The 24,858-nt window shown below is 42.3% G+C and overlaps 1 non-coding gene across 1 annotated transcript; it reads left to right on the top strand.

Moving 5' to 3' along the window:
- Positions 1-4,464: 4,464 nt before the first annotated feature.
- Trnat-ugu lies at positions 4,465-4,539 on the top strand. The gene has a single exon. It is a non-coding gene; the product is annotated as a tRNA-Thr (tRNA).
- Positions 4,540-24,858: the final 20,319 nt, after the last annotated feature.

Raw genomic sequence — 24,858 nt, 5'->3', positions numbered from 1 at the left:
TGTCGCCAGTGGTCGGCGGAAGGTGCACGTGCCCGTCGACCTGGGACCGGACCGCAGCAACGAACGGATGCACGCCAAGACCGTAGGATCCTACGCAGTGCCGTAGGGGACCGCACCGCCACTTCCCAGCAAATTAGGGACACTGTTGCTCCTGGGGTATCGGCGAGGACCATTCGCAACCGTCTCCATGAAGCTGGGCTACGGTCCCGTACACCGTTAGGCCGTCTTCCGCTCACGCCCCAACATCGTGCAGCCCGCCTCCAGTGGTGTCGCGACAGGCGTGAATGGAGGGACGAATGGAGACGTGTCGTCTTCAGCGATGAGAGTCGCTTCTGCCTTGGTGCCAATGATGGTCGTATGCGTGTTTGGCGCCGTGCAGGTGAGCGCCACAATCAGGACTGCATACGACCGAGGCACACAGGGCCAACACCCGGCATCATGGTGTGGGGAGCGATCTCCTACACTGGCCGTACACCACTGGTGATCGTCGAGAGGACACTGAATAGTCCACGGTACATCCAAACCGTCATCGAACCCATCGTTCTACCATTCCTAGACCGGCAAGGGAACTTGCTGTTCCAACAGGACAATGCACGTCCGCATGTATCCCGTGCCACCCAACGTGCTCTAGAAGGTGTAAGTCAACTACCCTGGCCAGCGAGATCTCCGGATCTGTCCCCCATTGAGCATGTTTGGGACTGGATGAAGCGTCGTCTCACGCGGTCTGCACGTCCAGCACGAACGCTGGTCCAACTGAGGCGCCAGGTGGAAATGGCATGGCAAGCCGTTCGACAGGACTACATCCAGCATCTCTACGATCGTCTCCATGGGAGAATAGCAGCCTGCATTGCTGCGAAAGATGGATATACACTGTACTAGTGCCGACATTGTGCATGCTCTGTTGCCTGTGTCTATGTGCCTGTGGTTCTGTCAGTGTGATCATGTGATGTATCTGACCCCAGGAATGTGTCAATAAAGTTTCCCCTTCCTGGGACAATGAATTCACGGTGTTCTTATTTCAATTTCCAGGAGTGTATGATACCCCTACAACACCGAGCTACGAGCAATTTTTCAAGGAACAGATACAATAAAATTCGTCGAATCACAATAATACGATGAACAGGGAACGTGGAGGGAATGACGCGGAGGGTAGAATGCAGAAGAAAATGATGAAAGGTGTGGGCCATGGTACTAGACGAAAATGGAGAGCCAGAAGAACATGGACTGGTAATGTAAAAGATTATTTCACGAGTATGGGAGCCCGGAGGGTGGAAAAAGAGCTGCAGAAAACCGAGAGCCTTGAAGGTAAATAACCGAAGAAGCCAAGGTTCACCAAGGGCTTGTATCGCCACAGAAGAACAAGAAGTATAGGCGTTCAGCACTGTTTCACAACGTAGACTACTAATCATGATGTGATCACATCAGTATCCCTGCAAATACGCATTTGGCTCCGTGAATATTTGAGTAGTAGAACCCAACCCGATATGGCCCGCCAATATTACACAGAAACGGAAGTAGCGTCAGATATGCGAAAGGAAGCGTCATAGGACCTTTGATGCTCTTATTATACTGTATTTAAACGATTTGTCAGGCATGATCAGCAGCACTATCATGTTGTTATCAGACAATGTTGTCGTTTACAGGGAAGTATTATCGATGGTTATTGTAAATAAATGCCGAAAGAATTGGTCACATTTACATTTGGTGTAACGGATGGCAGCTCTCTTCAAACGTAGATGAATATAAGATACCGCCTACAACAGAAGATATAATCAGATGGTAGCTGATTGCAAGATTCGTGATGAACATCATTAACATATCACATCACTTAAATATTTAGGGTAATACTAAGAACAGATATGCAGTGAGACGATGACTTAAAATCAGCATTAGGTAAGACGAGTGGTAGACTTAGATGTATTGGAAAGGTTGAGGGAAAATGATTTTCATTAGTAAAGGAAATCGCGTACAGGACGCCTGTATGACTTATTCTAGAGAATTGTTCCAGTGTCTCAAGTTCTTATCAAGTGAGCATGACAGTCACCGCGATGCTAGGATCGCAACGTGTTGATATAGCACTTACGAAAGTGTAACAGAAATACTTAGGGGACTTAGTTGAGAGTATCTGCAAGAAAGACAACGTATTTCTCGTGAAACCCTGGTCGGAAAATAGAGAACCACTGCGCGTCCACTCTACTCCCGCCACCGTCTATCTCACGTATCGATCATGCGTAAGAGAAAAACAAGTTAGAATGTCTATGGAGGCACGTAAACTGTCAACTCTCTCTGGCTATATACGTGAGTGGAAAAGGACAGAAAATAGCTAATATTGGTTTCGATGTATCCTCCAACATGCACTAAACAGTGATTTGTGGAGTATACATGTAGATGTATAAAGAAAGAGAATGTTAACGAGCATTAATCAAAATATTACAAGTGAAACTAATGAGGTAAGACCTCAAATTATGAACAGTTGTTTAAGCAGCTAAGGAAATTACCTGCTACCGATACTATATCCTATATATTACTTACATTTCTTTGCTGTAAAAACGTTCCTTAAAATTGTTTCAAATGCTGTGTGGCAAATAGAGAATTTATTGCTTCTCCATCTAGAGCATGTCAAGTCTCCAACTGGCTTATCTTTACAGCGTTTGATGTCATCAGGCTATCTGATTCTTGCCTTACCTCCTACGGTTAATCTTTCGTTTGCAGCAGTATTGCTTTTGCTGTCGATTCGTTTGCCTTCACAATGTGTAGGACGATTTCAGCATCATTATCGGTATTTTCCTTTGTCAGACTTCATCTCTCGCTCCCGCCGGCTTGATATCATTAGCGATGGAGTATCAACTCCGCTTTGACCAGGACGCGGAAGAATTGCGTGGTGGCCGAGTTGATGGAATCGTTGCGTCATTGGTTTGTTGTTACCTGGGGAACCGACGCAACTGAGATCGGAGCAACAGCAAAGAGACTGGCGTCCACCTGTTACCTAAGAAGGATCCATCGTTCGAATACCACACACGTAACCTTGGGATACGTTGCGTCTGTCTTTGAATGATAGTGTCTTATTGCTAATCTGCTGTATAAATCGAAAAATAAATTTTGTGGTGTTGAGTATTACTTTATCGCCACTACCAGCTGTTAACCGCACGTATATTCTCTTGTTGTTTTTTACTTAAATGATGTTAGTTTTAATGAGTAATGAAACTCTAACTACGCCGTGACGTTTCACTTCTTTACCTAGCTATCTAAATAAAGATATTCACTTTCAGTTACCTCTTTTTGGCCCAACCTGCACTCTAACTGAAACCAATCAGATCGCCGGTCTCAATAATAAAGGTTCATCCCCTGAGACATTATTTTTAAATAGACATGACAGTGTCATCTGACAGTCTCGAAGACTCCTGAAAACACTTACGGCTGAAGAGACTAACTATTAAAAACACATTGATACAAACTAATAGTGAACGTTTTTCTTAATATACGTTAATTAATGTTTCTATATACTTGTATACTTCAAAATTTACGGTTTAATGTAACCGCAGCACACCATTAGACATTCCGAGATCAACATCAAAGCTACTTTAACAGTAAAAGTATATGTCTTTCACTGTTATACCGAATATAATTACTTCCTCCCACCCGCAAATAAACCATAAAAGTTCCATTAATCTATTTAATTTTTCTGCGACCGCTGCATCTTCGCTTTTGGCTGCTCGGGGTCGATTTGCCAACCGCTTCCTCGTTTTGATCCTACTGTCTCTCACCGCAGTCCTGCTCCCCACCAACGTTTACATCTACATCACAGTCCGCAAGCCAATCAAATAGGTGTGGCGGAGGGTAGTACATCTGGTATCACTAACTGATCCTCCTTTCCCTGTTCCACTCTCGAATGGCCGGTGGGAAGAATGATTGTTGGTAAGACTGTATTAGCTCTTATTTCTCGAATTTTCTCGTCCTAATCATTTCGTGAGATGTGTGTGGAAACAAGTAATACGCTGTCCGACTCTTCCTGAAAAGTGCTGTCTCGAAATTTTGACAGCAAACCTCTCGGTGATGCACAGCTCACCCCTTTAACGTCTGACACTGGATTTTGTTGAGGTTCTCTGCAACGTTCTCGCGTTAGGTAAACGAACCAGTGACCAGATGAGCCACTCTCCGTTGAGTGTCACCAAAAAGTAGCCTCGGAGATCCCGGAGCCGCTACGGTATCTTTTCTTTCGGACATGTCCGAAAGAACAAATACCATCTTCATATAGTTATGGCTTACCGGCCATTGACTTTCTTCTTGTGTACGGATGCACACGCATTGCCCGAACTCTTACGGGACTCGGTAAGATTGTCTGCCGCGAGTAATGAGTGTAATGGGCAGGGCACTACGAATGTAGGGTGTGGAAATTAGGATGGGAATGTGGGTCTCACGGGGAGCGTGCAAGGGATAAGTCCCTACAGTCGCTCTATCCTCTGTGCCCTCGGTGGCTCAGATGGATAAAGCGTCTGCCATGTAAGCAGGAGATCCCGGGTTCGAGTCCCGGTCGGGGCACACATTTTCAGCTGTCCCCGTTGATGTATATCAAAGCCTGTCGACAGCTTAAGGTCTTGATTTAATTATCACTGAATGGTGGTAGATGATCAGAGAGGATGTTTAAGTACGTGTCACCTGTTGGAGTCGTATCTGATATGTCTGTATCAGGGGTCCCATATCACTCCAACTACACACGCCTCACACCATTACAGAGCCTCTACCAGCTTTAACAGTACCCTGCTGACATGCAGGGTCCATAGCTTCGTGAGTTTGTCTCTATAACCGTGCACATCCATCCGCTTGATAAAATTTGAAACGAGTCTCATCCGACCAGTTCATTTTAACGATGGCTAAGATAATGGGCTTTGATGGAGAGAGGGGAGACAGGTGGTACAGTATGCAGTGTATGTTTACATAGTTTTGTGTAAACTACAGGGAAATAATGAAACTTGGTGTCATTTCGATGCATAAGTATAATTTTAATATTACTCTCTGAATAGCTGGAAAGAAAGATGTGGCACCATATTTGAGCTAGTTCCCCTGTTTTGCATTTCCGACTGGCTGTTTCGTTTTTAATATTTCACTGCAATTAGTTGCAGACAAGGAGAAGAGGTGGCTTTTAAATTTCCCACTATTGCCTGTTTCAATTTAAATCCTTCCCCGTGACTGGCTAGATGTTGCTGAGAGGGTTGCTTGTTTTCCCACTAAGAAACTTAGGTTTTTTTCTAATAGGCTATTTCATTCTTAGTGCTGTGCTGTGATTAGTTGGCGACTGGAGCTAACGAGGAGGAGGAGGAGAGGGTTGTTCATTTCCTACTATCATAATTGGGTTATATTCGCTTTCTTGGAGTTTTTGATTGGCTAATTAATTTTTAATACTTCATTGTAATTGGTTGGAGATATGTAGGATTGGTGTGGAGGGGGAATCATGTGGCTTCCCAGTGATAAGGGTGATATTATCACTGGTGATGTGACTGTCCCAGTCCATTGGTTTAGGTAACCCAAGTCGAAGGTGAAAATGAGGTGCAATGCTCTCACCTGTACTAAAATTATACTATGAGTGAAGTTCACCACGGCTTCCATGGGTCACGTGGTAGTAATCAAAGGTACCATTTTTGTCGAACCGCTTTGCTGTTGCAGAGCTTTCTCTGGAGCAGACACTTGTTGTTGACTATAAATAAGAAACTAAATTGATGAAGTTCTAGTGAGTCAGAGTAGCATAGAAAGAAATGTGTGAAAGTCAGTGCAAATGTGGCAACTGCATGTGAAAACGAGGCTAATATTTTAAGGGTCAAGCAGATAGCTGTCGTAAATCAGACATTTTAATAGCCTGCTCGGTTGATGTGGGCAATATGCACAGGAACTAGACTATGATCGGATGGACTTTGAGGAAAGAAGGGTGCTGTCCACTGTACGAGTTCGCTCAAACGCTATAGGCAGGCTGCAGCGAACCTGTAAGCACCGACATTATCTACGGTGTACGCCTGCCTACGGGAGCACCTGCACGACGATTGTGTGTTGCGGTTTGTTCCTCAACATCTGTAGAGGGGACATATGAATGGATGTCATCTAGAAAGAGTGGAAATAGAGTTGCGCTCTGCCAAAACTACGGTTTGGTAATTTTCTTACAGTACACAAATGTAGTACATGGTAGGATTACCGGTAGTACTGGTAGCAATGAGAGGGAAAGAAATATAAATGAATGTGTGAGAGAGTAACTGGGAGCCGACGACTTCCCATTGTCTTTTGTTCGTTTCGCACGAAATAAGAATCGCACATCTTACAGAGTACGTACATTGAGCTTTTATATCCTTACAAAATACACATTGCATTAAATAAGTAATAAAAATTACTTGATAGCCTAACTTTTGTGCTTTTATGTAACCAAAGCAGTTACTTTTGATCTCATAAGTACAGTTTACAGGCATAAACATAACAGACTCTAGATAATTATCGTTGTTATTTTGTACTCAATAGATCGTTGTTCATCATGATCAAAGGTAAAAAATTCCTTTTAATATTGACAAGTGCGAAATTTTCGGAAAAAATCTGTGTCAAACACTGACAGTTTCAATTTTGCTGTGAATACTGTTTGTTTTTAAGTAACAGATAGGGGGACAACTTCGTAGAACAAAAATCTTTCGTAAGTAACGCATCCTTTATATATCCCTACTCAGCTTCTGAACGGCTCACCGCTGCCCGTTCCTACGGAACCACGTGAGAAACTGATTACATACGCAAGCGAGGCGATCGAAATGTAGTAACGCCCGACAGGTATGCAACACACCTAACAACAGGTTCCGCAGTTGCGAACTTAGCTGACCAAAGTTTCTAGGATAACTACTGTAGTCTACATTGACTTAAAATGGTCCAATGTAGCCTACAGCAATTTTATAACTCTAGGTGAAGCACTTCAACGCGTCAGTATCCGTATTTGTGAACCAGACAAAAATAATTTTCTGCTTAATTCATTCTGTAATTCACGCGTTATTCACCATTGCACACTCATACAAACAAACACCATATCATTTCTTATAATTAACCATGCTGGATCTTGTTAAAAATACGACAATAAGAACTGTTGGTGAAGAATGCAACCAGAAACAGATAGTTTTAAAAAGTTTTATTTTTATGCTTGGGTTATCATTCGCATCTTCAGATGGCTGTTTTCCTCAGAAATCGTAAGTATCAAAGCAAGACTGGAACATATGTATGTGTAGACCACTGCTTTACTTTGTATCTAATCAGGCGCAGGCGCATTAACATGTTTTTGTTATCCACTACGTATAAACTGGAGCTAAATACTCAAATTTTTCTGTGCAGTGAAGTAGTGAACGACATGCTGCTGATGGCTACATGGGGATCGATGACCTCAGGTGTTTGGCCCCTTAGGAATTCGCACATGAATACTTTAATGCAACTGGAACTGTTAAATAACTGCCGGCCGGAGTGGCCGTCTGGAACCGCACGACCGCTACGGTCGCAGGTTCGAATCCTGCCTGAGGCATGGATGTGTGTGATGTCCTTAGGTTGGTTAGGTTTAAGTAGTTCTAAGTTGTAGGGGCCTTATGACCACAGCAGTTGAGTCCCATAGTGCTCAGAGCCATTTGAACCATTTTTTTTTGTTAAATAACTAAATTTCTACATGATACATAGAAATCGGTTATGGCATTAAAATAAATTTTCTTAGAAGTATTTGTGACTAGCTGTGTTCTTCATCAAGAAACAGTGTTATTTGTACTCTTATAATAAAGTACACTGATCCTTCGATTTATCTAGGAACTTCTCCGAATATTTCTGTATCCTATACGTCAAATACACCATGCTCATTCCGCTTTGACTCGCATTCATCTTCTATGTGAATCCACAAAGAAGCAATAAAGGACTATACATCGGCTTTGTTTTAATTAATATGATTTCGCTATTAACAAAGACATACACTTTTATATCACTGTAGACAGCTTTCTGCTATATTATCCCGTATAAACAGCACAAATAACAATCACGAATTGGCCGGCTAGAGTGGCTGAGTGGTTCTAGGCGCTACAGTCTGGAACCGCGCGACCGCTACGGTCGCAGGTTCGAATCGTGCCTCGGGCATGGATGTGTGTGATTTCTTTAGGTTAGTTAGATTGAAGTAGTTCTGAGTTCTAGGGACTGATGAGCTCAGACGTTTTAGTCCCATAGTGCTCAGGGCCATTTGAATCATTTTTTGAACAATCACGAAATTAGAAGTTTTAGTGCTTATTATCTAACCCGAAATCACAAGATGCCTCATTGCTCCACTGCGCATCATCGAGATATACAGTGTGGTCCATTTATCGTGACCGGGCTAAATATCTCACGAAATAAGCGTCCTACGAAAAAGCTACAAAGAACGAAACTTGTCTAGCTTGAAGGGGGAAACCAGATGGCGGTATGGTTGGCCCGCTAAATGGCGCTGCCATAGGTCAAACGGATATCAACTGAGTTTTTTAAAATAGAAACCTCCATTTTTTATTACATATTCGCGTAGAACGTAAATAAATATGAATGTTTTAGTTGGACCACTTTTTTCTCTTTGTGATAGATGGCGCTGTAATAGTCACAAACATATGGCTCACAATTTTAGACGAACAGTTGGTAACAGGTAGGTTTTTTACATTAAAATACAGAACGTAGGTACGTTTGAACATCTTATTTCGGTTGTTCCAATGTGATACATGTACAGTCATGCTCAAAAGTATCGAACGACCTGAATTGCATTTCGCCTGTTTCGCAAGCAACCCACATAACGCAGCTGTCTAGCAGGTCCTCTAATCGCTCCTCGGTACAGTCGTTTGACTATTGAAAATGGTTCCAACAAGTCTTCACTAGAAAACTCTGCTCTGTATCGCAATAACTCAAGATGTAAACTAATACCACGATACTATGAATATCAGGGAACACATTGTCACAGATAAGACTGTCCTTAAGACTTGTAAGCTCACATTTATCGCAATAAATGACATACCTGAAATGTTACCACTCTCAATATTACGTCAGATAGGTAATGCACGTAGTAAGTTCGTCGTATTCATGATTTCCTCTTCAAAGTAACATACCATACATGTTATTTAACACAAAATGACATTAAAAATTTAAGTTATTCACGAGCAGCTAGTTGAGAATATGTATGAACTTCAAATCACACGACGAACCGTCTCGTTCTGCATATGGATTTAAACCCAGGTCATGCAGACTAATATTTCGTGACTGACGGAAACTAACAGACATTCCTGACTATGGCATACAGAGAGTGATATACCTCGATTTTAGACATTATCAGTTAGCCAATATCAACTTTAAATTACATAACGTAAACATTTTTAACGGACACGAATTCCCACCAAACATCTATTGTCCCTGTTAACGAACTACGAGCGATGTTAAATAATGCTTCTTCCCAAGCAACTTACTTGAAATGCCGTGAGGTAAAGCTTTGTGTTCGACAGGGATTCGAACCCAGAACCTAAGCGGATTGTTATCGAAGCACAATCAACTGTGACATATCAGATTTTCTCGGCAGTAGCTAGATGTTTCAACTGAAATGACGAGAAGAAACATTGCGTTTTTACTTCCCAGGACCCCAACCCAACACCTACCGCTGTTATATTCTAGAGAAAACGGACGTTAAATATGGGATTGTTGCACCAGCAGCGACATGTGAGCATTTTTGAACTAGAAATAATATGACGAAGAGTTCAGTGCTGACAGGGGAATCGAACCCCGCACATATCGTTTTTGACTACACACAAAGAGACGTCAGCTACCGAATTTTTCTCTACCAGTAGCTCGAAATAACGTTCTTGAACATACAGTGATCTCTCAAATAGTTCTGTGTCTCACTGGGAGTCAAAAACGTCAGATATCGTTAACGTTGACAACGAATGAAAATGCATTAAAAATCAAAATTATTATCCACCAGCAGATAGGTGTTCTCTTGCTAGAGCTTGATAATACATAATGAAAACTTTAGTGCCGGGCCAGGATTCTAACCCATTCACGCGCAATATGTGGAGATGTTGACGAATCTGATATTGTGAACAAACAACAAATAGTAGTTGAGCTGTATTGTCACGCAGGCAACAAATTCCGGGTAAAGGGCGGTCTGAGTTGCATTCCCAGGTCAGAAACAATTTTATCGAGATACATAAGCTCAAATAAAAGATGTAATAAGTGTCCTGTGACGGTACATAGCGTTTGTTTCGTCGCTAGAAATAAATAAATAGTATAAGAAAGGTTGCTGGTGATAGAGTTCCCACATTTCGCCACCCCTGACTTTATTGTGGATCAACCTAGCGTCTACTTGGTAGAGAAGGAATCTCATGTTTAATGTGAATTTCAGACCGCAAAGCCACTATAACTTCTTCATTTGGCGTAGCCAGAAGAGAATATAATCTGTCTCTCTTTATTAAAAATCACCGGCAGAAGTCGGAGTCGAACCCACACCATCCTGAATCCAACAAACCACCAAACCCTTTTCTCTGACACTCTTTTTCTATCATAACACCGTTGCGGCACACTCGATGAGAATTCTGACACACAGACTATCTGTAGTGTTTTTCAGCATGTTCAGTAAATTCATTTACTTGGTTGACCGAATCGCCATAAACTAGCTGCCGCGTCTACCCAACGCATACATTCGAATCTATTTTGTAATCACCGAAATAAAATCACGTAACTGCCACTTACACAGGACTGGCAACAGTGTAGGATGCAGAAATTTAAATAGGAAGTGTTCCTTTCCATTTGAGCTACTCTATTTCGCTGTGTGTTTGTTGGAAACGTCGTGCAGAGCAAAAGAAAAGCTGCAACTGTTCGTCTCTCAGAAGACTAGATCCGGCCATATGCATTATCTCACAGCGCTGTGAAATGCGGAATTTCTGGAGGAACTGTTATTGACTTCTCTAGTTGTTCTTGCTACCTGACAGCTAGTAGCGTAGTGGTTCAAATGGCTCTGAGCACTATGGGACTTAACATCTGAGGTCATCAGTCCCCTAGAACTTAGAGCTACTTAAACCTAACTAACCTAAGGACATCACACACATCCATGCCCGAGGCAGGATTTGGACCTGCGACCGTAGCGGTCGCGCGGTTCCAGACTAAAGCGCCTGGCCGGCAGTAGCGTAATGGTAAGCGTTGCGCACTGTAGATAAGACGTCGCGTGTTCTATTACGTTTGCTGCTACATTTTTTAAAACGCAATTCTGCGTTCTGCTGAAGTTATCAATTTAATGGAACTTTGAATATAATTCCCTTCACTTCTCAACCAAAAATAGTTGCATGTGGAAAAAGGGCTAACGTTCTGCGACATTTTGTTCTTTTCAGGCTTAATAGACGGCCAGGCAGTAGATGCATTATGTATTATGTATGGGGAGAGTGCATCGTGCCAAAATAGTCAGAAAAGTATTTTCTACATTAGCTGTCGTCTGGTAGTGGCATTTTATTCTTCTTCAAACCTTGTTTGACAGCTTTAACTCAGAACAAGTTTTCTACATGCATGTAATCAATAAACTGCATGTGCAGTGTCAGACTGTTATAGATAACATAAGAGAATTCGCATATATCGTTGATGATTAATTTCTCTCTCATGTTTAGTATTGTTTTAACAACACTGAAAGAAACCTTACGAAAACTGTGAACTGTATTATAAGAAATGAAATAAAACTACCCACGGTAACCTTACGACGAAAGTCTGTCTTAATGAAACTGAGAATCTGTACACAAGCGTGCCTCTATCGGCACCAATTAGTAAAATATACCCCTGGAAATTGAAATAAGAACACCGTGAATTCATTGTCCCAGGAAGGGGAAACTTTATTGACACATTCCTGGGGTCAGATACATCACATGATCACACTGACAGAACCACAGGCACATAGACACAGGCAACAGAGCATGCACAATGTCGGCACTAGTACAGTGTATATCCACCTTTCGCAGCAATGCAGGCTGCTATTCTCCCATGGAGACGATCGTAGAGATGCTGGATGTAGTCCTGTGGAACGGCTTGCCATGCCATTTCCACCTGGCGCCTCAGTTGGACCAGCGTTCGTGCTGGACGTGCAGACCGCGTGAGACGCCGCTTCATCCAGTCCCAAACATGCTCAATGGGGGACAGATCCGGAGATCTTGCTGGCCAGGGTAGTTGACTTACACCTTCTAGAGCACGTTGGGTGGCACGGGATACATGCGGACGTGCATTGTCCTGTTGGAACAGCAAGTTCCCTTGCCGGTCTAGGAATGGTAGAACGATGGGTTCGATGACGGTTTGGATGTACCGTGCACTATTCAGTGTCCCCTCGACGATCACCAGTGGTGTACGGCCAGTGTAGGAGATCGCTCCCCACACCATGATGCCGGGTGTTGGCCCTGTGTGCCTCGGTCGTATGCAGTCCTGATTGTGGCGCTCACCTGCACGGCGCCAAACACGCATACGACCATCATTGGCACCAAGGCAGAAGCGACTCTCATCGCTGAAGACGACACGTCTCCATTCGTCCCTCCATTCACGCCTGTCGCGACACCACTGGAGGCGGGCTGCACGATGTTGGGGCGTGAGCGGAAGACGGCCTAACGGTGTGCGGGACCGTAGCCCAGCTTCATAGAGACGGTTGCGATTGGTCCTCGCCGATACCCCAGGAGCAACAGTGTCCCTAATTTGCTGGGAAGTGGCGGTGCGGTCCCCTACGGCACTGCGTAGGATCCTACGGTCTTGGCGTGCATCCGTGCGTCGCTGCGGTCCGGTCCCAGGTCGACGGGCACGTGCACCTTCCGCCGACCACTGGCGACAACATCGATGTACTGTGGAGACCTCACGCCCCACGTGTTGAGCAATTCGGCGGTACGTCCACCCGGCCTCCCGCATGCCCACTATACGCCCTCGCTCAAAGTCCGTCAACTGCACATACGGTTCACGCCCACGCTGTCGCGGCATGCTACCAGTGTTAAAGACTGCGATGGAGCTCCGTATGGCACGGCAAACTGGCTGACACTGACGGCGGCGGTGCACAAATGCTGCGCAGCTAGCGCCATTCGACGGCCAACACTGCGGTTCCTGGTGTGTCTGCTGTGCCGTGCGTGTGATCATTGCTTGTACAGCCCTCTCGCAGTGTCCGGAGCAAGTATGGTGGGTCTGACACACCGGTGTCAATGTGTTCTTTTTTCCATTTCCAGGAGTGTACTACTCACTTAGATTTTGACTGCGTCTGTGTTTAATTGGTATACTGTGTCATACTCAACAGGTATGCAAATGTGTCATTTCATAAATAAAGTTATGTATTCCTAGAAACCCAAAATTTGCTCGTCAGCAGCGGAAAGAGGCGTTACCTGTTGTGCAGCATTGTAAGATTTTCACCATTGCACAGTGAGCTGAAAGTATTTTCTTGCGATTTCCTTATCGATGTTTGATCTGACTGCTTGTAGCTCTTTCACAGAAGGGATAAAAACGTTAGAGTGGGCGAGACTGAAACCATGAACCAGAACACATGCCTTTTCACAAGTAAGCGGATTTCCATAATACTCAGAACTACCTGCAAACTAAGCATCATTACGAAATGTCGTATTCATGATCTATGGAAGAAGTATTAATCTAATCTAATCATTTCATACTGCTGAATAGCCGTGAAGAGTCATGAATTACCGAAGTTGTCGCCAGTATCAGCAGCCAAATCTAAACTTGAAAATAAAAGACAACAGTTTTTGTCATAAACTGCGACTCGTATCAAGACCCTTCCATCCCTGTTAACTAACCACGAAAGATGTCTGATATACCTCCATTCAGAAGTAACAAAGTGTGTATGCGTTTAAGATGAAGCGCATGATGTGAAGTTCTGTGATGGAGATTCGAACCCAACTCGTAATCGGATTGTTAACTAAGTAAAAGCAAATGTTACGTATCGCTTTTTCTTAACCCTTCTAGGTGTTTGAATCTAAAATAAGGATACAAATATTTGGGCCTGAGTGACAATCGAACCGCACTTTATCGTCCACGAATATAGCTTCAGTATCAATTGCTTACTCACCAACAGTAAGCCATTTTGAAATCTTCACTAATTCTGAAATTTCTTAGTTCGAGAAAATCCACTGTGAATTGTGATGTTACTGGATAATTCGATTATTACCATCATTGTTTCTATCATTTTCATCATACGACTGCTGGAACACATGTGCTTGAAGATCATTTAATGCCTTTTGGTCATTATAGAAGTAATTGCCCAAGAACAAGTCCTTTCCCTGTCTACGGAATCCTTTTCATGTTAATATCAAACATCAACAATTACTCGTAGATGACATTAAAACTAAAGTAATTGATGAAGACGTTATTTAATAACAAAAACACGCTGCCTTTCTTCATTTACTTGCGCCTAGAAATGGCTGTCGAATACTGCCAAACCAAAAGCCAAGGGATCTTACTGCCCTCGGATATACGTCGCTGTCAGTTCTTCCATCTGATTTGGTCGACGTGACCTGTTTCAAGTGGTGTGTGACAGAGAATGTTTTAGAATATCAATTATCTTCCTTTGCAATAAACACAAAGATTTTCATTCTAAGCTATCCAACTTCAAAATTTTCGCGATAGTAGTGCAAATTTAATATTCGCTTCTATAACGTATGATAGTATTTCACAGTTGCAAAACCCACATCCGACTCATTGAGCTTACACTTATTCGCTGACTATAAATCCTAGCTCAGAGTGACACCAGTTTAAGTAACCTAATGTAGCTAAGACTGTTTGCCAGTGCTCTTTCTCATCGGAAAATATGCAGTTCACTAATTGGGCTCCATAAGCACATAGTAACAGTAATTTATGTGTGACTGCAATGCATACGGATTGTAGAATTTAGTGGTGCTCTCTCTTCCACTTCCGTATACAATATGCCAGACCTAAACGGGCCCTTTATCATCACAGGCCCTGGGCGATGCAACATCAGACTGACAACAGTAATGTGCTTATACTGACAACCTCACTGTTCGTTTTACCTGAATTTGTAATCATTTAAATAAAACAACATGACCTTCCAGTGGGAGACATATCGTCCCACTTTTCCCTCTGTGAAATTTGTCAGTAAGCTTTATGCCTTCCAATCAGCGAAAGGCGGCAGAGTACGGCCGGTAAACGATTCGCAAACGACGATTTAATGCCTTTAAGGCGATTTCTTTAAACATTAAGGAATTTAGTTTCTTCTCAACCGTCTTATGCAGCAACGTTGACAGACATCTGAAATAGGAAAAGGTCTTTATCCAGGTACGAAGGTTGTAAAACAAACTTCCCTCAGTTTGTGTGAGGTTGATCTTTTCTTCTGATAGCACTGTGTAAGTATTCTGTCTAAGAGGTATCACAAGTAGTGTACCTGTAGCTGTGGGAATCATTGGTTGAAAACGAGTTTTACGCCAGTGGGTACAGCACTACTAAATATTCAAAATGAATACCAATCTAAGTCTGAGTTCATCCACAAACTGAGGCGTATTTATAATATTGAAGCTAGACTGTGTATCCTTGTCTTCCTTGAGTGGGCATCGGAAGGCGTTGACACACGTATACAATACAATGAATACTTCGAACGCTATAGTTAACGTTACTCTCATAAACAAATTTTGTTTTTTTTTAATTCTTCTGGTTCTTAAGCGTGCAATATGTGTTGTAGATACAGTCTTAGAGGAAACAACTGACCGCTGAGTTGTTCATGTAAGGTGGACAATACAGTCGTGCTCCCCTCTGAAATCTATGTTCGGCAATATCCTCGATCAGGCAACATTGTAGACTGCTACACTTCCCGGCGGAACTCTTGACTGTAGTCTGAGTACATCACTCTCGTCTACCACCATCGTTTTGAGGTAAAATGCGAGACGAGCTAATACAACGTCTAGTAACCAAAAGCAGACGTCGACAAAATTTTTATCGCCCCTTTCCTTTCGGTGCTGAAGCTATGAGTATAATTCAAGCGAATCTACAATATATTTCGCTTTCTGTCACATTGGTAATAACAGTTTGGTTCAACAATATTTTAGCGAGAGATTTCTTGGCCGACCATCTGCTTCTGAACACCACATGTGTCTGAGTTCTTTGGGACCCGTTTGGTGCCCACCGGCGGGGGCTGAGGCACTGCGCTGCCTCGCCTCCTGCCGACATCATCTGCTCCACTCCTCAGTCTCGACGGTGTAAAAGCTTTAATCTTGTTGAGTGGTGACCCATAAAATCTGTCTACGATTTGTGTTTCACACTCGATAGCAATGGAGGCACAAAACCGTTTTTATTTGATGAGTATTTTATTACACTAGTATGCAATACATCAATAAGGCACGGAATTACGTTCATTGTTTCTGAACCAGTGCGCTATAATTAAAGTGTCACATCCTGTTCTTATTCTTTTCACAGTAGAGTCTTCAAATAATTTATTTTTGTCATGGATTCATACCTGTTAGTCAAGGCACAGAGAGTAAATGCAATGTAATGTGTTAGGTTTCTTTCTTTGATTCCCTATGGTAAATGGTTCAAATGGCTCTGAGCACTATGGGGCTTAACTTCTCAGGTCATCAGTCCCCTAAAACTTAGAACTGCTTAAACCTAACTAACCTAAGGACATCACACACATCCATGCCCGAGGCAGGATTCGAACCTGCGACCGTAGCTGTCGCGCGGTTCCAGACTGTAGCGTCTAGAACCGCTCAGCCACTCTGGCCGGCTATGGTAAATGGATGCCAAGCATTGTGTCAATATCTTTCAGAACCTGCTCTATAGCTACTAAGGCAAATTGCTTGTTTTGAGGCCCATACATTAAATAATGGAGAAGTGAACACTGAACAAAAGTGATATTTAAAATATTCAGTTGGATTTAACGTGACAAAATTGCCCATATTTGAAGCTACCCAGAGAAAAAGTAAGTTTCTAGCCGCTGTTAGCAGATGTCTGCAGAGATTTCCTAATTGCTACTGTGGAAATTTGGCATAAAGGCCCTGTAGTAACCAAGAGGTTCCATTCCTTCATACTTATCACCTTGGCATGTGAGTATTAAGTGAAGAACAATATTGAAATTTGTATCGTAGATGGTCGATTCCAATTTCTTCACAGACGCTTGTATTGTGAAGCAGCGTGGCAGTCAGAAAGCTGAGATCTATGAGCATTAACACAACTTACTGTGTCAAGCTACCAAGAGGATTCTATGTGTAAAGGTTTTCTCCTGATTTCGTTAATGAATTTTTTCTGGAAATTCGCAGCCCCATAAAATAAATCAGAAGAAAAAGCTCACACACTCTGATCCCTACCACGGTTAGAACTGATGACTCCTTGAACCGTTGCGACATGAGACATGGGCGGTACAATGGGGCTATGGACACACTGCTGCCAGCACGCCACTCTCATCATGGTGTTGGTCGCTCAGTCTCATAATGTATCGTGAAAGATAATAAAAGTTGCCACTTATGTGCCGGCCGCGGTGGCCGTGCGGTTCTAGGCGCTACAGCCTGGAACCGCGTGACCGCTACGGTGTGTGATGTCCTTAGGTTAGTTAGGTTTAATTAGTTCTAAGTTCTAGGGGACTGATGACCACAGATGTTAAGTCCCATAGTGCTCAGAGCCAGCCAGCCACTTATGTGAAGAACAGCATTTCTTTAGCCAAAAAATTGAATTTTCTGTCTCAGTGTCTTAGATTACATGAGGATTATATAGTCATTCAAATAGAAAGGGAATATCAAGTAAATTTAGCGAGTCAGTTCAGTACCATATGCGGAAGTGATTGCACTGTCACAGTGTTACCAAATGTTTGTGACGATGTTGCCAATTCTCAGCTGTGCTAGGAACAGCTCTGTAGCGTTATGGGAGGAGAATACCATGCTCGTGTCATAGGAAGATATGGAGAGGAAGGGCGGGGTTTGGTTAATATGCAGCGTTTTCTCCTACCAGTTGTGCCAATCATTCAGGCGTGTAATCTTCCATCACGATTACAGTTTCTCTTACCTTGTTGCTTTGTGACAAAATATTATTTCAGTACAATAAAAAGTCTTTGGAAATCAACTTTGCCCACCTGTCACGAAAAGCAAGATAACAAACACTTTGCACCTCGAAATCGATTGGATATGTGCAGTCTTGTGATCATACAAGTAGAATTTCATGAATTGCACGAGAATGTAGAAAAATGTTGGTGCGAATGGAAGCTGTAAGAAACACAGTTAACTAATTATTCTGTGCCATGTAATAATCAATTCATTTGAAAATTCAGAAGAGAAGAAACTAACATTTATGCCCATTAAGATAGAAACTAAAGTGCAGATGCGGACACTGTGCAGATCTGTGCATTTTCATCTTCAGATCTATACAAATAATGTATACCAACCAGCGTATTCATTGCTTTCGTAATGTTTCCCTCTTGTTTAGTCTTCTAGTGATGAACTGGATCCACATCCATGAGTCTGATTGATTCTTTGTATCCTTCCATATACTATCTTTGTGTGTTATTGTTCGGTGTTCAAATAGCAAAATATTATGCCTGCTCCCACGAGGTATTGAAACGAAGTCACAAGAAAGCTAATGAATTATAATCAAAATACAGTGAGACGCCAATTTGTCTGTCGTCATGGTGTTAAGCCGACAGAAATAGTAGGGTGTTATTGCCTGCATCACCGGCATCCCATTGTGGCCTTCTCCTACTGAGATTTTCATATTACCCTGAACACAAAACGCCGAGATAAATGTGTATATTCTCCGTGACGAAACATCCCACATTCCATTCATCCTGATCCATTCGTTATGTGCATCGGCAGCAATGAGTGGTAGGAAAGCTGTTGTGAGGTGACGAATAACAATAAAAATGGTAGTAATAACAAATCAGTAATCAAGGATGTTTACCGCATTACAGACGACGAACAAAATAACCAAGAAAAGGTGACTGTTTAATTGGCCCACTGCGTAGGTGTTCTTACCACTTTGTTACTGAATTCTGTTCTGGTTTTTTGCAGAGAGAAAAGAAAGAACCCTGTAGCCAAACATATCGCTAGTACAACGAGATATTACCTATCAACTATCCTTGCTTTACAACACGAGACGAACATAGCGTCACCAAGCTGATATTTGAAAAACATTTCTGTTTTCTATCTCTGTCTCTCTCTCTCTTTTTATTTTTATTTTTTGAGGAAAGCATCAAGAAGCGCGAATAATAAGCAAGTAGGCATATAACCTGTTTACAGTTATTTTCATCGGGATACATAATGCAAAAATACAACTTTTAAGTGTATTATTGCGTAATTCCAGTTATTGACAGTCTATTCGTGAGATTTCTCGCGTTCAGTGGGTTCAAACCTATCGCAGAAGCAAGCAAAACAAATATTTCTGGCACCATAGGCAACACACAAACGAAATCTCGCTGCACTGACGTGTTGTCCGATATACTGCGCGGAAAACATATCTGATTTATGTTGCTAAATACAGCTCTATGAGATGTCAATTTGGGTGCCTACCGAGTGTATAAAAGTATATCTTGAACTACGCAGAAAGTCACATAGAGGTATTCGACTGAAGCATAGCCATGACCAAGATTGTAACTGAGGTCGACAGAATCGTCCTCTACCACCTTGACATCTCGAACGGCGACAGTGCTCGGCTGGTTACTTACGTTTACTGGTATCAAAGCTACAGCGTGAAACCACAAAAATGTTAATAACCCGAAGATCATCAACTTTGTAACCCTTAGAAAGTAAAGCAGTCATCAGTCACAAGATTGGTTTGAACACCACAGTGCTTTAATAGGCACGGTCTTGTTGGAGGTGGTATGCCGTTGCGTTCCTTCGACCTTTGAGTTTACTTACCTAGCCAGTTAATAGGGGAACCTACGGTTTAACGTGGCTTCGGACCACAGTGCATCTCGGCATTTTTCACATCAACAAACACTGCCCGAGGGGAAATGAGTGTAAAACGGCACATAAAAACCGTGGGCCTGACGAGGGATTGAACGAGAGACTTTCATATCCGTAGTCTTGCTTTTTATCACTTTGTCACCATGCAGGTACTACTGTGGCTTCTGCTTGGCATTAAAATTAGGGGTCACTCTTTCGTGCCTGCATTGGCACTTGCGTGTTCCTTAGGAGACCTTACTTTTGGGATTACCCTCGTATACGTGTGTAAAAGCCTTCCCATGTCCACTCAAGGAAGACAAGGATACACAGTCTAGCTTCAATATTATAAATACGCCTCAGTTTCTGGATGACCTCAGACTTAGGTTGATAATCATTTTGAATATTTAGGAGTGCTGTACCCACAGGTGTAAAACTCGTTTTCAACCAATGATTCCCACAGCTACAGGAACACTACTTGTGATACATCTTAGACAAAATACTTACGTAGTGGTATCAGACGAAATTCCGTCAGCTACGCCAATGTTTAAAGAAATCGTCTTAACGGTACTAAATCGTGGTTTGTGAATCGTTTACCGGCCGTACTCTGCCGCATTTCGCTGGTTGGAGGGCAAAAAGCTTATTGACAAATTTCACAGAAGGAAAAGTGGGACGAAATGTCTCCCATTGGAAGGCCATGTTGTTTTATTTAAATGATTACAAAATCAGGTAAAACGAACAGTGTGGTTGTCAGTATAAGTACATTGCTGTTGTCAGTCTGATGTTGCACCGCCCAGGGCCTGTAATTATAAAGGGCCCGTTTAGGTCAGGCGTATTGTATACGGAAGTGGAAGAGAGAGCACCACTAAATTCTACAATCCGTATGGATTGCATACACACAGAAGTTACTGTTGTATTGTATTGTATTGTGTGTTAACCGGGGACCAAGAAACGACGGAGAGGCTCCGTCCCCCACGACGACTACCGCGGTTCACTTCACCCCTCCGCCGCCCTACACTGAACCCAGGGTTATTGTGCGGTTCGGCCCCCGGTGGACCCCCCAGAGAACATCTCACACCAGACGAGTGTAACCCCTATGTTTGCGTGGTAGAGTAATGGTGGTGTACACGTACGTGGAGCACTTGCTTGTGCAGCAATCGCCGACATAGTGTAACTGAGGCGGAATAAGAGGAACCAGCCCGCATTCGCCGAGGCAGATGGAAAACCGCCTAAAAACCATCCACAGACTGGCCGGTTCACCGGACCACGACATAAATCCGCCGGGCGGATCCGTGCTGTGGACCAGCACGGCGTTTCACCGCACGGCCAACCGAGCGGGCTGAAATTACTGTTTCTGTGTACTTATGGAGCCCAATAAGTGAGTTGCATATTTTCCGGTGAGAAAGAGCACTGGCAAACAGTTTTCGCTACATTAGGTTACTTAAACTGGTGTCACTCTGAGCTAGAATTTATGATCAGCGACTAAGTGTAAGGACGATGAGTCGGATGCGGGTTCTGCATCCGTGAAATACATTCCTACATTGTAGAAGTGAATATTAAATTTGAACTACTATTGCGAAAATTTTGAAGTTGGATAGCTTAGAATGAAAATCTTTATGTTTATTGCAAAGGAAGATAATTGATTTTCGAAAACATTCTCTGTCACACACATTTTGAAACAGGTCACGTCGACAAAACCATATGGAAGGGCTTTTGGTTAGGCAGTATTCGACAGCCAGTTCTAGGCGCAAGCAAATAAAGAAAGGCAGCGTGTTTTTGTTATGAAATAACGTCTTCATCAATTGCTTTAGTTTTAATGTCATCTACGAGGCTATTATGCCTAGAAAAGTCTTTCCAACCTGCTTTCATGAGAATAGCATAATCTCTGCTTTAGAAGCTTGCTTCTACTTAATCATTTAATAGACTCTCATTTTTTTCCACCGTGACTTATTTTGTAAGCTAAGCACATCATCCGTTACAGCACACTCCTGGGGCTGGGAAATGTGGCCACAATGGCCTGGTGGAACGAACTATCAGAAGTACAATGCGTAGGTTCAGGCATTTACTTTTAAGAGGCACAAACAGATATACTTTACCTCTGGTAACCTCAAGAGAAAGATGCTATAATCCAGAATCCGCATTATATATCACGTTCCTTCATTCCTAACTGGGCAGAGCCAGTTTACGCCGGCAAATGACGTAGGTGGAGGTCATGGTAAACAGAAATACTGTCGCCAGTAAATTTACTTACATTAGAAAATTTTCTTTTCTTTGATGAACCGATAGCCATTTAAAGGAACAGGGCTCTTATTTTACTTGTACTTGATTGAACTAGAGACGCTGAAAAATTTGGTGCTGGACTGTGATTCCAATTCGCATCTCTTCTTTCGAGTCTCTGAATCACTCGGAACAGTATAGTTCAATCATTTCGTTCCTTTTTCCAAGACTGCAGTCTTCACTAGGTCTTCTCCAAAGGTAAGTATGTGGTTCCGAATCCTGATCCAGTACAAAAATATTCATAATTTCATTTCAAGCCCTATCACGTGCACACCAGCCTGCTAGTAAAAATTAACGTGCATTTTTTATGTCTGTTCATGTGTTGCCAACAATTTCTGGTCAAACACGCACACATTTTACTGTTTGTAAGTAAGCAATTGATACTATATTCGTGGACGATGAAGAAGAACAATAGGAGAGCGGTTCGATTGCCGCTCAAGCACAAAAAGTTGTATCCTTATTTTAGATTCAAGCACCTAGCAGCTAGTAAGAAAAACCGATACATAACATTTGATTTTACTTAGTTAACAATAGTATTATGTGCTGGGTTCGTATCTCCGTCACAGAACTTCACATCATGCACTTCATCTTTAAATGCACGCACACTTTGTTACTTCTGAATGGGGGTATATCAGACATCTTTCGTGGTTAGCTAACAGGGGCGAAAGGGTCTTGACAGAGTCCCAGTTTATTACAAAAACTGTCGTCTTTTCTTTTCAAGTTTAGATTTGGTAACTGATATTGGCGAAAATTTCGGTAATTCAGCAATATGATAAGATTATATTAGATTAGATTAATACTTGTTCCATAGATCATGAATACGACATTTCGCAATGACGTGGAAAATGTCATTTTAATGAAAGATTTCTTTACATACCAGTATTCAATTTCTTTACAACAATTTTTTAACTTCTCTCTCATCTTTTTTTATTTCTATCTCTCTCTGTCTTTCTGTCTCTCTCTTTCTCTCTCTCTCTTTCTCTCAATCTTCCTCTTCTCTCTCTCTCTCTCTCTCTGTCTCTCTCTCTCTGTCTCTCTCTCTCTCTCTCTCTCTCTCTCTCTCTCTCTCTCTCTCACACACACACACACACACACACACACACACACACATATTCTTTATTTTTTTATTTGTTTGGTGTGCTCGACTATCGGCGAGGCACGAAAACGTCAGTGAATGAGTTTATTAGTTTTGAGTACAGATACGAAAGAAATATAAAAACAACTATGAGAGTTACTGATTTATGTTGCTTAGCTTGCAGTTATTTCTGAGTGTTAATTGTAACAACGCTCCAGTCCCTAGACCTAGTTACCGAAATGCGAATCAGACGCATTACGTATTCCAGGCGGTAGCAGCTGCGTCGTTGAGACGCCAGCTGTGGTCACTTCCCAGCCCGCTGTAGGATCACATTTGTTCCTATTCTTCCTGATGGTACTGTGACTGAGATTTGGCAACAAGGCAAGGTATATTTGGCAACTCTGTGATCGACGAGTTACTTCCTGGTGTGCACGAAATTAAGCCTCAAAGTTCACTTGATTTTGCCTGTCATTTCCATTGAATAATCTGAGTTATTATGCTCGAGGTGTAACAAAAGGTTGTAAATTTACGGTTTTCAGCCCAGAAAAACCGTTGCACGTGGAAATCGCAACTAATCTCGTACTTTAAATAGCAGTTTACGAGCTCTACTCACTATTGCATTTTTGAGAGGGGTCGTAACAAATACCTCTTCGCTGGCCGTGTGTGAACCCGCTTAGTTATGAAGAGGCATCTATTCTGGTTCGCGGTTCCAGTCTCGCCCACTCTAACGTTTTTATCCCTTCTGTGAAAGAGCTACAAGCAGTCAGATCAAACATCGATAAGGAAATCGCAATAAAATACTTTCAGCGCATTGTGCAATGGTGAAAATCTTACAATGCTACACAACAGGTAACGCCTCTTTCCGCTGCTGACAAGCAAATTTTGGGTTTCTAGGAATACATAACTTTATTTATGAAATGCCACATTTGCATACCTGTTGAGTATGACACAGTATACCAATTAAACACAGACGCAGTCAAAATCTAAGTGAGTAGTATTTTACTAATTGGTGCCGATAGAGGCACGCTTGTGTACAGATTCTCAGTTTTATTAAGACAGACTTTCGTCGTAAGGTTATCGTGGGTAGTTTTATTTCATTTCTTATAATACAGTGCACAATTTTCGTAAGGTTTCTTTTAGTGTTGTTAAAACAATACTAAACATGAGAGAGAAATTAATCATCAACGATATATGCGAATTCTCTGATGTTATCTATAACAGTCTGACAATGCACATGCAGTTTATTGATTACATGCATGTAGAAAACTTGCTCTGAGTTAAAGCTGTCAAACAAGGTTTGAAGAAGAATAAAATGCCACTACCAGACGACAGCTAATGTAGAAAATACTTTTCTGACTATTTTGGCACGATGCGCTCTCCCCATACATAATACAAAAGCCTTGAGATGCATCTGCTGCCTGGCCGTCTATTAAACCTGAAAAGAACAAAATGTCGCAGAACGTTAGACCTTTTTCCACATGCAACTATTTTTGGTTGAGAAATGAAGGGAACTATGTTCAAAGTTCCATTAAATTGATAACTTCAGCAGAAAGCAGAATTGTGTTTTAAAAAATGTAGCAGTAAACGTAATAGAACACGCGACGTCTTATCTACAGTGCGCAACGCTTACAATTACGCTAC

This window comes from Schistocerca americana, chromosome X, assembly GCF_021461395.2.
Source record: "Schistocerca americana isolate TAMUIC-IGC-003095 chromosome X, iqSchAmer2.1, whole genome shotgun sequence".
Classification (NCBI taxonomy): domain Eukaryota; kingdom Metazoa; phylum Arthropoda; class Insecta; order Orthoptera; family Acrididae; genus Schistocerca; species Schistocerca americana.
Note: the sequence above shows the minus strand (reverse complement) of the source record. Positions and strands in the feature narration are given on the sequence as shown.